Source organism: Scyliorhinus canicula, chromosome 19 (genome assembly GCF_902713615.1).
Source record: "Scyliorhinus canicula chromosome 19, sScyCan1.1, whole genome shotgun sequence".
Taxonomy (NCBI): Eukaryota; Metazoa; Chordata; class Chondrichthyes; order Carcharhiniformes; family Scyliorhinidae; genus Scyliorhinus; species Scyliorhinus canicula.
In genome coordinates, this window is record NC_052164.1 from 45,522,808 (window position 1) to 45,535,204 (window position 12,397).

Genomic DNA, 12,397 nt, shown 5'->3' on the forward strand with positions numbered 1-12,397 from the left:
TCACCTTGGCACTCAGTTAGACCTCGTTTTCCATAATTTGGCAGAGAGGGTGGAGGAAAGGCAAGCCTCACAAAGAAGTATCACAATTCAGTGAAAGGCAATAGATCATTGAAAACTGGCTGTTTATCTAGTTTTTGTAAGGAACATTTTATCTGGACCATCGTGGATAACTGGGAAAATTGTGGCCAAATTAGATCCTGTCTCATACTTGGTGGACTTAAGAACATAACATAAGAACTAGGAGCAGGAGTAGGACATCTGGCCCTTCGAGCCTGCTCCGCCATTCAATGAGATCATCGCTGATCTTTTGTGGACTCAGCTCCACTTTCCCGCCCGAACACCACAACCCTTTATTCTTTATTCTTCAAAAAACTATCTATCTTTATCCTGAAAAGATTAAATGAAGCAGCCTGAACTGCTTCACTGGGCAAGTAATTCCATAGATTCACAAGCCTTTGGGTAAAGAAGTTCCACCTAAACTCAGTCCCTAGTTCTGCTTTCACCCCCCGCCCCCCTCCCAGTGGAAACAACCTCCCTGCATCTATCCTATTTATTCCCTTCATAATTTTATGTTTCTATAAGATCCCCCCGCATCCTCCTAAATTCCAACGAGTACAGTCCCAGTCTATTCAACCTCTCCTCGTAATCCAACCCCATCAACTCTGGGATTAACCTAGTGAATCTTCTCTGCACACACTCCAGCGCCAGTATGTCCTTTCTCAGGTAAGGAGATCAAATCTGAACACAATATTCCAGGTGTGGCCTCACTAACACCTTATACAATTGCAGCATAACCTCCCTAGTTTTAAACTCCTTCCCTCTAGCAATGAAGGACAAAAATCCATTCGCCTTTTAATCACCTGTGGCACCTGTAAACCAACTAAACTGACTCATGCACTAGGTCCCTCTGCACAGCAGATGTTTTAATATTTTATTATTTAGGTAATAATCCCTTTTTAACCAAAATGGATAACTTCACATTTGTCAACATTGTATTCCACCTGCCAGACCCTAGCCTATTCACTTAAACTATCCAAGTCCCTCTGCAGACTTCCAGTTTCCTCTGCACTTTTTGCTTCACCACTCACCTTTGTGTTGTCTGCAAACATGGACATATTGTACTAGGTTCCCAACTCCAAATCATCTATATAAATTGTGAACAATTGTGGGCCCAACACGGATCCCTGAGCGTCACCACTAGCTACTGATTGCCAACCAGAGAAACACCCATTAATCCCCACTCTCTGCTTTCTATTAATTAACCAATCTTCTATCCATGCTACTACTTTACCCTTAATGCCATGCATCCTTATCTTATGCAGCAACCTTTTATGTGGCACCTTGTCAAAAGCTTCCTGGAAATCCAGATATACCACATCCATTGGCTCCCCGTTATCTACCGCACTGGTAATGTCCTCAAAAAATTCCACTAAATTAGTTAGACAAAACCTGCCCTTTATGAACCCATGCTGCATCTGCCCAATGGGACAATTTGCATCCAGATGCCCCGCTATTTCTTCCTTGATGATAGATTCCAGCATCTTCCCTACTACCGAAGTTAAGCTAACTGGCCTATAATTACCCGCTTTCTGCCTACCTCCTTTTTTAAACAGTAGTGTCACGTTTGCTAATTTCCAATCTGCCAGGACCACCCCAGAGTCTAGTGAATTTTGGTAAATTATCACGAGTGCATTTGCAATTTACCTAGCCATCTCTTTTAGCACTCTGGGATGCATTCCATCAGGGCCAGGAGACTTGTCTACCTTTGTCCCCATTAGCTTGCCCATCACTACCTCCTTAGTGATAACAATCGTCTCAAGTTCCTCACCTGTCATAGCCTCATTTCCATCAGTCGCTGGCATGTTATTTGTGTCTTCCACTGTGAAGATCGACCCAAAAAACCTGTTCAGTTCCTCAGCCATTTCCTCATCTCCCATTACTAAATCTCCCTTCTCATCCTCTAAAGGACCAATATTTACCTTAGCCACTCTTTTTTGTTTTATATATTTGTAGAAACCTTTACTATCTGTTTTTATATTCTGAGTAAGTTTGCTCTCATAATCTATCTCACTCTTCTTTAGAGCTTTTTTAGTAGATTTCTGTTGCCCCCTAAAGATTTCCCAATCCTCTAGCCTCCCACTAATCTTTGCCACTTTGTATGTTTTGTATACTTACAGGGGAGATGAGTGTGGAAGCACATAGGTCATATGAGGAGTCGAGAGGGCGCAACCCCGATTGAACAGGTGGTTCCGGTGGACACTACCAACGCCCCATCGGCAGAGCCTGAAGCAAGGATCTGGAGGTCTCAGAAGAGGCTCCTCCCACCGCTCCTGAGGGGACCAGAGAGGGGGTTCACCCCCAACGCACCAGTTGAGATATTGAAGCAGCCTCCTGATGTTGATGAATACACCGCCTGACTGGTGGAGGAGTCAGTCAGGGAACTGAGGTGTTCCAGCAGGCCTGAGAAGTACCATGGCAGACTGACTTTGTGAAGGACTGTGCTGTATTGTCCCCCTCCATAATGTTTCAGCCCTCATTTCACTTGCTTAACCATAATTAACCTGTATTATATTTCTGTGTGTTGAAGGACTTTAGGAGGAGGGATGTGGTGGCATGGCCCCTTTCAGGGGTGACCTTCCGTGGGGCACGTGATCTGCTCAGGGCCTATCGCCTGGGACCGCACAAACCCCGACCAATGAGGGAAAAGCACAGGGCCCTGGGAGTCAGAGCCCAGGCAGCGTGGACAGAGGAATCATGGAGTGAAGAGTTGTCTGAGATACCTCTGTGCCTGTATAGAGTTGGGTTTCATTGTTGTTTCCAATAAACCTCTTTGTTATATAAGAAGCCTCCTCAGTGATATCTTGCGCTAATGCAGAAAGGATTGGAAAGTTTCTGCTATATCTGAATCAACACTCCAATTAGCTATTTTATTTCCAGAATTTCCCACTAGAGGAAAACAAAAGAGTAAAGTGAAGTGATATTTCTACAATGCTTTCACTCTCAGCAGCAGATGCACTTGCCTGGTGTTTAGTTAACAATATGCAAGTACCATGTATATTAGCTTCTCGAAAAGGGTTTTATTTGTTTATCAACAGATGACTGACTCAAAGGTACTGGAAAACTATCAACGGAGTACATGTTTGTTCCTAAAACTATACATTATTCATAAAATTATAGAATTTTCACATTATAAAGGGTACTTCACCCCAGGAGTGATGACTCAGACCAATAGGTATCTTTTATGTTAAAACAAACTTTAATTTAAACACAGAATTAACCATGATGGCTTTGCAATTAACAATTAAACAGTTCTTAAAATAAGTGGAAAGACTTTCGGCACGCTTGAACCAAACGCGAACTATGTCCCATAGCGAGCAGATCCAGTCCACTTCTATCTTGGCAGACCCTTCTTCTCAACCTAACAGAATTTGGCAAAACTGTATACTACAGACGGATCTAGCTTCTCCCATTAACTACATCATCTGTATCCCACTAAGATGTTCCATCTCTTGTTTATCTCAGACTAAATACAATCCCTCAAATGATCTATACCCCAGGGAATATCCAGTAATCATAACAATGTTCCATTAGCCATCTCTCTGTAAACAGGTAAATGGTTAGAATGATTACCTCACCTTTTACAATATCTTAATTACAGCCTTAGCAGGCACACTGTACACATTTTAAACCAGGATTTTTAATTATATTACTGCCATAAATATATACATCATATATAACAATTTCTGCATTCATCATACAATGCATGTATGTGGCACTCTCAGGAGCCTCACGACACTGACAATTACTAATTGTATTTATAATGTACATTTACATTTCATCTCAAACATTCCCTGGAACATACAGCCCAAGGTGTGTTACACACATTATTGCTCCTGCTTGTGCCATGATGGGACTTTGGCCTTTCCCAATGAACCTTTTTGTTGGCCTGCCCGAAGCTTTAATGTAGCCCTCAACACGTGGTCCTGGACCTTGGAATATGCTGCAACACTTGGATATTAATAGCTCTTTCCAATGGAAGACCAATCAGTTTCAGGCCAATCAAAGAGTACCTTTCATCAAGTTAATGTTCCGTCAGCACTGGTCGATGTTTGTCTTGGTGTACATCCTGAAAACAGCCTCCAGAGCACAGAGTCCTGCATCTCGGGATCAACCTCAACAAAAACCACTGCATCTGGGGGAATGGTGGTGCAGTGGTAACATCAGTGGACTAGTCACCTAGATGCCCAGGCTAATGCGCTGGGAACATGGGTTCAAATCCCACCATGGCAGCTGGTAGAATTTAAATTCAATTCATAAATCTGGAATCGAAAGCTAAGCTCGGTAATGATGACTATGGCACCATCCTCGATTGTCATAAAAACCCATCTGGTTCTCTAATGTCCTTTAGGGAAGGAAATCTGCCCTCCTTACCTGCTCTGGTCTGCATGTGACTCTAGACACACAGCAATGTGGTTGACACTGAACAGCCGTCAGGAATGGACCTTCAAGCCACTCAGTTAAAAGGCAATGAGGGAGGAGAAGCAAATGCTTACCAGCGAGGCCCACTCCCATGAAAGAATAAATAAAAATCTATTTCCAGACCTTCTTTGCAAAGGTACATTCCAGAGGGAGGTGACCAATAGTCTCGACGGCAATTTGCAGAGGCAGTAAGGTCCTGGGTGTGCGGGTAGGATCTGACGGGGAGCACCCTTCTCACCAACAGCCAAGCTGCACCTTGGCAATTGTTTGAAAGTTCTGGTGGTGAGGCATTCTGCCTTCTGCTCAGTGGACCATCTGACAGGAGCCACCATTTCCCTCCCTCTCCAAAGAAAGTGCAAGGGCACTTTCTTTGGACTAACTCCGAGTTAAATTGTGATCAAAGGTGTTTTCCTGCATGAGCATTCCCAGGAGGGACAGGTGGCACGACTTAGTCTAACTGAATGGGGTGTTCTGTGGCAATGCAGCCAGGATTCCTTCGCAGCATTGGGGACAGATCGAACACCTATACTCTTAATCCGAAAGTCAGTTCCAACCCTGTCCAGGTGGAGAAAATGGTCAAACTCACAACGCAGTACAGCTCGGTATTCCTTTTACAATTTATTGTCCTATAAAACGTTGAAAACATTAAATGAAAGAAAAAATGCTGGAAAATCCAGCAGGTCTGGCAGCATCTGCAGGGAGAGAAAAGAGCTAACGTTTCAAGTCCAGTGACTCTTCTCTCTCCCTCCAGATGCTGCCAGACTTGCTGAGATTTTCCTGCATTTTCTCTTTCGTTTCAGATTCCAGCATCTGCAGTAATTTGCTTTTAAAAACATTAAAACCTGATCCCTTTAAGTAAAATCAATACTGGGCGGGGTTCTCTGACCCCAAGCCAGTTTGGAGAATCGCCGGGTTTTGGGGGGGGGGGCACAATACACGAGACGCCGGTCCGCCGGTCCGCCGATTCTCTGGTCATCGGTACGCAGTCTCCCCCCCCCCCCGGTGATTCTCCCTGCGGGATGGGCCGAGTGGCCGCCGAGATAGGCCGACTGCTGCCAGCGCCGTTCACATGTGTTCCTACCCGGCGGGACCTTGGCGTCCATTCTGCTGGGGGCGGCCTGGTTGGGGGGAGGAGGTGGGGTCCAACTACAGGGGGTGCCTCCACCGTGGCCTGGCCCGCGATCAGTGCCTACCGATCGGCGGGCCAGCTTCTCCTGGTGGGGGCATCTTTTACTCCGCGCCAGGCCCCTGTAGCTCTACGTCATGTTGCTTCGGGGCCGGCGCGGGGAAGGCAACTCGTGCGCATGCGCGCGTTCACGGCGATCGCAGCGCGCCGCACAAATTTGTGCCGGCCACTGCGCGCACGCGCAGACCCACGCCGCCCGTTTGATGCCGATATCGGCAGCTGGAGCTGCATAAGTCGCTCCAGTACTATGCTGGCCCCCTCTAGGGCACAGGATTGCTGCTCCTGGGGGCCTGTTGACTCAACACTTAGCCTCAGGATCAGAGAATCCCGCCGCCTGTTCTTGTAACATCTGACCTGCACCCACCCTGTTGATCGCATGTGTATGGACCCCACCTGCTATTAACCTTTCAAATCACTGCCCCATCCTTAAATAATGATAAAAGCACAACTGTGACACTAACTGCTGCAACTCCCTTCCACTTTGTATTGTATCCCCTTACATTTTGCAACGACCCCACATTCGTGGCTCGTGAATAGTCCAGAAACTTATGAAGAGGTTTCGATGGGGAAGATGCTGATTTATCAGTACCATCAGATTGGACACTTAAAAGAAGCAGTTTTTGTGATTATTATTTCCAAGTGATGTGGGTGTATACACTGGCATGGTGGAACCCCCAAGGCGACAGCAAGTAAATATTACTTACAGTTCTACAGTTTGGCCACACGAGTTCAATTAGCATAGATAGCATAGAACATACAGTGCAGAAGGAGGCCATTCAGCCCATCAAGTCTGCACCAACCTACTTAAGCCCTCACTTCCTCCCTATCCCCGTAACCCAATAACCCCTCCAAACCTTTTTGGAAACACAGGGCAATCTATCATGGCCAATCCACCTACCCTGCACGTCTTTGGACTGTGGGAGAAAACCGGAGCACCCAGAGGAAACCCACGCAGACACGGGGAGAACGTGCAGACTCCGCACAGTGTCCCAGCGGGGTATCGAACCTGGGACCCTGGCACTGTGAAGCCACAGTGCTAACCATTTGTGCTACTGTGCTGCCCAAAGACAGCACGATAGCTTTTGTTAAGACAAATCATTTAGATCTCGGAAAGCTCAAATCATGTGGTCTGATGGGTCCTGCTATTCTCTTGCCAAGGATATTGAAGAAGTCACTTCGCTGTGAGTGTGTTTCACTTTCAGGTTTTTAAAAAAAGTCCAGTTCCAAAGTCCCGTGGAGGTGAAACTTGGCCAACTTCTGAAAATGGCCCATTTCAAATGGCTCTTTTTTTCCCTCCAATGCCATCACTTGAACTTTAAATGTTCGCTCCCTTTCAGTTGAACGTGTTCTGGCTGTGGGACTCTCTACATGTGCAGGTCTGCTGTAAATTTCAATATTTTGTGTTGGACAGCAATCCACCTTTGTTTTCTGTTCAACCTGTGTAACCCTGTCTTTGATGTGCTATGCTGCTGCCTTCCTTCTTGATTGCTATGATTTGTCCTTTACAGGGTTAAATGCAAGTTCACTGAAAGAATGAAGCAAGCTGTGTTAATAGTCCACCCCCAGAACAGATGTATTTGCTTTTGATATCAGCGAGTCTTACATATGTAAATTATTTAGATTACAGCATTGTTTACACGCTTGCGTTATGAATCTTTTTCAAAGTGCTCTTTACTAATAGGTGACAGTTGAATTCTTTTTACAGTCTTCTGTGAGGTGTTTTTTTTAGATGAATGTCTGTTGGTTTTTCAAACATCAACTTCTTAAAAAGTCTGGCCGAAGATAAACAACTAATAGTCGAGCATGCTCTCCTTGGTCTCTCATGATGCCCGTCTTGCATAGTTAATGTGCAGGATTTACCAGCCTCATCGTGCCCGACTTGGTGAAGCGACGAGGCCATTGAATCTTACCCGAGGCCCCTTGCGTGATTCGCAACGCTTGAGACGTCATGCAAGATTCAACCGAGCCTTGCGAGACGTCGCGATCAGCATCTCGCCCTCGCTGGGTGAGATTCAGATCAGCATATTTAATTGAGCCATTAGGATTATTTAAATATGTCTGCAGCGGATTCTCCTAGTGCCCAGGAACTAAAAGCCTCCCCAGCGAGGCCTCGACCAGCCCGTTTAGTACTGGTCCACACAAACGTGCACCAGTCATAACCGCACCTGGGGGGTGGAGGGGGGTCCATTGGAGACTCCCAAGTGGTCAGACTCTGGGCAGGGTACCCGCTGGCATCCTAGCAAAATGTCACTGCCAGCCTGGCACCCTGGTGGCAGATTGCCCATGAGAGGGGCCAGGCCCAGCCCCGGGGTGCCTTGCTCTTAAGAGGTGGTATAAGGTGAGGGGGTGGGGGGGGGGGGGGTCGAGAACCCTGGAAGAGGTAAGATGGGTGTGGTGGGGGAATCCGGAGGCTGCAGTGGGGGGAGTTGAATGATCGGGGGTGCCTTTAAAAATGGCGCCATTATCCAAAGTACCCTTCCTGCACTGGTGAGCAGGAAATGTTGTATGTGTGGCCTCAATCTGGTATTCACCTCTGAGGCCGCTAAACAGGCCCCAAAATGGACTCTGATTTTTTTTTTGTCGTTAAAGCACGCCCATTATCTTTGTATCTCTATGGAATAGATGTTTTAACTCAACCAGCTGCAGCAATACCTTGACCACAAGAGCAAGGTTAAGGCTAGCAAATGGGATTTATCCTGCTAGTTTCTGAAGCCTGTTGACAGGCTGATGTGTGGTTCAGAAGTCTTCATGGTGTGAGAAGCAGTCACTCAAGTGAGGGAGAGGGTGTTTTGAAGGAAAGGTGCCCTCTGTCCAATATTTTTCAAAATGTTGATGTAAAATGGCCTTTAGAACCAAAGCTGCAGAGGGCGACATCCCTCTGAAGTGCATCCTTTGGCTGCTACAGTACTATGGCAGGCAGGAGTGCTGCTTGGAGCACTGGGCCTGCCCCCATTCAAAGGCTCCTCCAGCAGATAAATTGACCCCTGCCATTTGCAGGGAGCTGGAGACTGATTGGATGCCTTCAATTGGCCTCAAGCTGAACCGGCTACTCTGCCAACGCGCCCACATCCCATCTCTGGAAAGGTGGCCTGGGGTGGATGGAGCATGGAACCAGCATGCAGGCTGGCACTGCTATTTTTAGCTTGTGTCTAACCCTGTTACGGACTGAAAATCAAGCTCTCAATCTCGACAATATGACTTGCGTCCTGATCCCCCAAAACCTCTGCATTGTCTCAAAGGTTGAAGTCGGCATGAGGGGTGGCATACTCACCACTCATTTGAAAGGATGCAGCTGCAACAACTCACAAGAAGCTCAACATCATTCAGGTCAAAGCAGTTCACCAGATCTACATCCCTATTGACTGACTTAATATCCAACTCACCTCCCATCACTGCATCACCATGATATCTTTTTTGTTCATTCGTGTGAGGTATTTGGGTTTCACTGGCTGGGCCGGCATAAAATTCCCGTCCCTGTTTGAGAAGGGTTGGTGAGATCCTTTCTGGAACCATTGCTGTCCATGTGTTGTGGGTACACTCACAGTGCTGTTAGGAAGGGAGTTGCAAGTCTTTGACAGGGATGATGAAGGAAAAGTGAGATAATCCCAAGTCAGGATGGGTGTGACTTGCAGCAGAACTTGCAGGTGATCGTGTTCCTATGTATCTGCTACCCTTGTCTTTCTAAGAGTGGTGGAGGTCGTTAGTTTGGAAGGCATTGTTGAAGGAGTCTTGGTGAGTTGATGCAGTGTGTTATATTACTGGGTTCAGTAATCTGTATTGTTACCAGTTGCTGTATATCCAGATGGTGTGATCCGAAAGAAACTACGAGTCTTCAACTTAAAGCAAACTGATTTATTAATGATTAATTATAATTCAGTTTGACATTCTACAGATCTATCACTAGTAATCAAGTAATTAAATATTAATGTGTCAACTGATTCAAAACTACACATGCTAACTATTCTGTGATCTCTCCATCATACACTACTGCTATCTAGTCACTCCTGGGTTGAAAGAGACCAAGATCTTCTGGGAGCTGATACTTCTAGTGGGATCTAGTGGTGCCCTCTAATGGTAGTGTTACAGCTAGATGTTATATTTAACCCTTTAGTTATCTACATGTATACATATCATTACATTCCCCCCTTTTTAAAAAACATTTCTTTCTTGTTTTAACAAACAAGAAATGTAGAACAATATTAAAACCAAAAACATGTTATGTATAACTTTGTACAGAGCAAAATGAGTAACGATTACACAAATTGTCTGTTAAGTATTTACAAGTTCAGTCTGTTAGGTTTCTTCCGTCGTCTTGTTGATCTTCTTAGTGGATGAGGTGATGATGTCTTGACAGTTCTTTGCGTGTCATTGGTACTTTGTTTATTGATTAGCGTATCTTGAAGATAGTTTTGTTGAGTTTCAGGTCTGGAAACATTTTCTGTGATTGTATTTTCTTAAGTGCTCTACGATTTCTACGTAGGATGTTACCTTCAGCTGTCTTGATTATATATGATCTTGGAGCTGATTGTCTTATGATTCTGGCAGGAGCAGACCAAACTCCATCAGGTATGTTGATGCTAAAAGTGTCATCTGGAGATAATGGCCAGGATTCTCCAATCCCGCAGCCAAGTTCTGACGCCAGCGTGAAAAGCGGTGTGTACCATTCCGGCATCAACAGTCCTCAATTGTCCAGTATGCTCCCCTTCCTAGGGGGCTAGGTCGGCACCAGAGTGGTCCCCACAGCTCCAGCCAGTGTGGCATGGCCGGTGTAAGTTTGCGCATGTGCATTACGGCCATCGTGATTCCGCGCCAGCCCCCGGGCAATATGGCGGAGCCCCGACAGGAGCCGGGCACGGAGGAACATAGGCTCCCATGGAACCAACCCGCCCACTGATCAGTAGGCCCCGATTGCGGGCCAGGCCACCATGGAGGCCCATCCCCCGGGGTGGGATCCCCCCCCCCCCCCCCCCCCACCCCCTCCCCCACCAGGACGGCCCACACAGACACAACTTCAAGGTCCCGCCATGTGGGACCATATGTGACCCATGCCGGTGGGACTCGTCCGAACTCCTTGGGCACTCGGCCCGTCGCAGCCCGGAGAATCACCGGGAGGGCACTTTCAAAGGCCCCCGACCTGCGCGGCAGCGATCCCGCGCAGGGCGCCCAAAAACCGGCGCCGGAGAATTGGTGAGCCAGCATCGGGGTGGCGTGGCACGATCCCCCCCCCCCTCCCCCCCCGGCGCGGGGTCAGAGAATCCCAGCCAATGAGTCCAGAGTTGTTGCAAGCATGTCCCAATATAATCTTTAACAATCGCGTAGCTGTTGCATTCTGTGTATCACTGGAAGATGATCAGGATTTGGTAACATTCTCAGATCCTATTCATTAGCATCTGTGCCGGTGACATACCTGTTAATAAAGGAGTTGCTCAGTAGGATAGCAGTGCAAGGTGGATGTCTGACCCAGAGTCCAGAGCTTTATTAATGAGTCGTTTTACAATATGTACTCCTTTTTCTACTTTCCCTTTTGACTGTGGGTAATGTGGACTTGATGTTATGTGTTTAAAATTATAGAGTCTTGCAAACTCGGCCCAGTCATTGCTGTAAAAACATGGTCCATTGTCTGTCATGACAGTGGTTGGTATTCCATGTTGGGAAAATGTTTCTTTGTTTGCTTTTATTCCTTGAATGGCTGCGATTTCTTTCAGTGTCCGGTCGCACACCTTTTTCAGCAATTTGCTCACCTAGGAACTTGAGTTTAGAAACGCCAAAGCTACATTTGGATTGATTCAGCTTAAGCCCATACTCATGTGTGCATTAAAAGACTTGTCTCAGTCTCGAGACATGGGCCGGGATTCTCCCCAACCCGGCGGGCGGGGGGGGGGGGGGGGGGGGGGGGGGGTCCCGGTGTAGTGCAGTGGCGCCAACCACTCTGGCGTCGAGCCTCCCCAAAGGTGCAGAGAATTCCCCGCACCTTTAGGGGCTAGGCCCGCGCCGGAGTGGTTGGCGCCAAGCTGACTGGCGCCAAAGCCGGCGCCAACGGCCTTTGACGCCCGCTGGCTGGGGTCGGGGCTGGCTGAAAGGCCTTCGCCGGTTCGCGCATGCGCCGGTGCGTCAGCATCTGCTGATGTCACCACCGGCGCATGCGCGGTAGGGGGGGGGGTCTCTTCCGCCTCTGCCATGGTGGAGGCCATGGCGGCAGCGGAAGAAAAAGAGTGCCCCCACGGCACTGGCCCGCCCGCCGATCGGTGGGCCCCGATCGCGGGCCAGGCCACCGAGGGGGCCCCCCCGGGGCCCGATTGCCCCACGCCCCCCCCCCAGGACCCCAGGGGCTCGCTCGCGCCACCAATCCCGCCACCACCAGAGGTGGTTGAAACCACGTCGGCGGGATTGGCCTGTCAGCAGCGGGACTTCGGCCCATCACGGGCCGGAGAATCGCCGCGGGGGGCACGCCGATCGGTAGGGCGCAGTTCCCGCTCCCGCCGATTCCCGGGTGGCGGAGAATTCCGGCCACGGTGGGGGTGGGATTTACGCCGACCCCAGGCGACTCTCCGACCCTGCGGGGGGTCGGACAATTCTGCCCATGTTCTCTGGTGTTGATGACCATATGATGATGTCATCTTGTAGACACGAACCGTCTATTCCCTCAAGTTCCACGATGCGGTGGAATATTTCAGAAATAGAAATTATTCCGAAAGGCATTCTGTTACAGCAAAACCTGCCAAAAGGTGTATT